The sequence below is a fragment of the Etheostoma spectabile genome, chromosome 24 (genome assembly GCF_008692095.1).
Source record: "Etheostoma spectabile isolate EspeVRDwgs_2016 chromosome 24, UIUC_Espe_1.0, whole genome shotgun sequence".
NCBI classification, from domain to species: domain Eukaryota; kingdom Metazoa; phylum Chordata; class Actinopteri; order Perciformes; family Percidae; genus Etheostoma; species Etheostoma spectabile.
Genome location: NC_045756.1, coordinates 9,501,952 through 9,505,134, shown reverse-complemented (window position 1 = coordinate 9,505,134; position 3,183 = coordinate 9,501,952).

Sequence of the window (3,183 nt, the reverse complement as noted above, 5' to 3'; positions counted from 1 at the left end):
ATTAAGATGTTCACAATATATAATGTTCCCAATGTCCGCCCTCCTAATTCAGCACGTTAACTTGTGCGTTTGCTAATTAGTGAATAACAACATCTGGGGCAATGATTCCCAGTTTGAATCGGTGGACATAAACACACAGGACCTGGTCCAGGCGCTGAGGACACCCAGTGATAGGACTCCGGCGCTTCAAACCCCCGTTTCCTTAAGAGCATTGGACAAATATTTCCCCAACTGTGAGATTGCTTGCAGAGTAGTTCTGACAACGTCGCTGACTGAGGCATCTGGAGAGTGCAGCTTTTGAAAGTCAAAACAAATCATGAACTATCTGCGTACATCAGTGTCTCAGGACCGACTGGCGGGGCCGGCTATTCATTGAAATTCAGATTCAATCAAAAGTATGTGAAATACACTTGTGAAATACACATCTTACTGCTAAGTGTGCTGCCCAGAAAGTAAGAAAAGTGAATTTCATGTGACTAAACACAGCCCACGGTAGGTCCATCTCATTTATTTTCAAGTTAAACGTAACCTAGGTACTGTCAGGGCCTCATACTCTGCTTCTGACTGGCTAGTAGTCCTTACCGAGGTACGCAGGGCCTCATACCTAATTCTGACGGCTAGTAGTCCTACCTAGGTACTTCAGGGCCTCATACTCTGCTTTTGACTGGCTATAGTCCTTACTAGGTACTGTCAGCCCTCTACTCGCTTCGATGGCTAGTATCCTTACCTAGGTACTGTCAGGGCCTCATACTCTGCTTCTGACTGGCTAGTAGTCCTTACTTAGGTACTGTCGACACCCCTCATACTCTGCTCTGACTGGCTAGAAGTCCTTACCTAGGTCTGCAGGGCCCTCATACTCTACTTCTGACTGGCTAGTAGTCCTTACCTAGGTACTGTCAGGGCCCTCATACCCTGCCTCTGACTGGCTAGTAGTCCTTACCTAGGTACTGTCAGGGCCCTCATACTCTGCCTCTGACTGGCTAGTAGTCCTTACCTAGGTACTGTCAGGGCCCTCATACCCTGCTTCTGACTGGCTCGTAGTCCTAGACTAGATAACCCAAGACTTCCAAAACTTACCAGATGGTTGAGGTTAGGCATTGGCTTTGAAGGGCAGTGATGATCAAATCAAGCGTTGTGGAGTTTCGGTGACCATTGGCTTTATTTTTGAAGCCCACCAGATGGCACTCCCTGTTCAACAAAGTGTGAGAAAACATAGTTACACAGTAAATACACAAAATATTAACATACAAAATACAGAAAAGAATCTTAAAAAATTCAGGTGATGTCTAAGTGGTACGGCAGTAACACAACAGAAATACAATAGTCCAAGTATAAATAGTGAATGTAGTCCGGTATATTCTGTTAGATGTGCAGTTTTAACTTGTAATGCTGTATAGTGCACAACTAATAAAAAAGCCTGGTTCTGTAATGTTTAATCCCTATGTAAAGCACTTGTGTGCAACACAAAGGAAATGCATTTCTATGAAAATGTCAGTGACCCCCACTTCACACACAACGTTTCCAGTTGTTCTGACATTTACCGTTTCCCATAACAAGCATCTTCATCATACCGTTCCCCCGTTTCCAATCCTCCATTGTGCACCCAGTATATTAAGGTTTTCCTTATCTACAGTCCTGTTGTAGACAGCTTCCCTGACCTTCATCAGAGCCTCCGTGGGCTCCTGTAGCAGCGGCATGGACTACAGATGAACGGTATCGGTATCTTTCTGGTGACAAATCCCCAACGTGCCTTGTGGTAACATGACATATGGCTGTAGATTTGTCATTACCCACCCAGGGAATCACGAGGGCCGAGTGGACTGGCTGTCGGAGCCAGGGGACGTTTTCTTGGATTGGCTTGATGAGTTTTAGGGTGCGATCAATACGCCCAGTATCTGCCATCCATCTGTAATGCCTCGCTCACTTCATCCCTCACGTTCAGACGTCTCCATGTTTTTTCCAACCAAGCCACATCTCCAGAAAAGAGGTCTCCATTTTTTATTAGATTCAAACTTTCACTGCAATAAGGCAGCAGAGGGGTTGAGGGGATATATGGAGGGAGCTTTCTTCATTAGGCAGCCGGGGATTCTTAATCAAAAAGCTATTTGCCCCGGGCGATTGATTTGTGTCTCGGCGCGCAGCTATTAGTGTGAAAATTCCATCTGAACTGGGTGTCCTCCTTTGCATTACAGGTGATGAGAGGAAATTGAAAGTCTAAATCCGTGAACAGAGAAACATCAAGTCTCTGAGAGAAGCTCCATCTCTTATACAGTCTGTTATTACACACCGGATCACCCTAAAAACAGCACCGAATGAAGCGTTGTTGTGGAATAAACCTCTTGATATTGGTTTCCTTTCATATACAATAACAAATTTCAGGATATATAGTCAGATATAATACATTTTCATGTTCAATCTGCTTTAGTCCTGTTATGACAGTTTATGTCAAGCCAGCATGTAGCATATAAATGTCATCTGGCGATAATTATAAGAATATGGCAGGATGACGTTTGCCGAGAATTACTTATATGCGTGATTCCCTTTGCATTTGGAAAAAATAATACAGCTAAAAATAAACAGCTCAAGCGCATTGTCTGAGTAAGAAGATCAATGAGAACATCAACGCTGTGCTCCTCATTTATTTCCCTTCATAACGTGCACACAAATCAGCTTGGAGGCATGACTGTCTTCACTGTTACAGTACGTTTCTATTCCCCCCCAACGCATCACCTATGAGCATAATATTAATAGGACCACGCCATATACAAGCGAAATGGGTGTTTTTGTACCTTTCCAGAAACACTAAGGTTTCCATTTGTTCTATCAGGGTAGATAGATATCCATATGTTATTATTATTTCTCTAGAAAAACTAAAATAATCGTAAGTAATTAAATCATTTAACCCCATAGCAGGCAACCCAAATCTAAAATATTAAGGGTCTGTAAGGAAAGTCGCCCATCTCGAGGGGCGGCACCAGGCGTGCATTTGAAAATCTCACTGCACGCCATTGGATAACACGACGACCAATCACAACACCACACAGGGTGACGTATCCAGAGCTCCATACGCTTAGCTAGCACAGGAGCTAACTGGTAGATTAGACTGTCGTCATCTGTTCAGCTGGCCTCTAGCCCCGCCTACAACAGATGCACCAATGTGATTGGTGCAGCTCGGCTACAAGG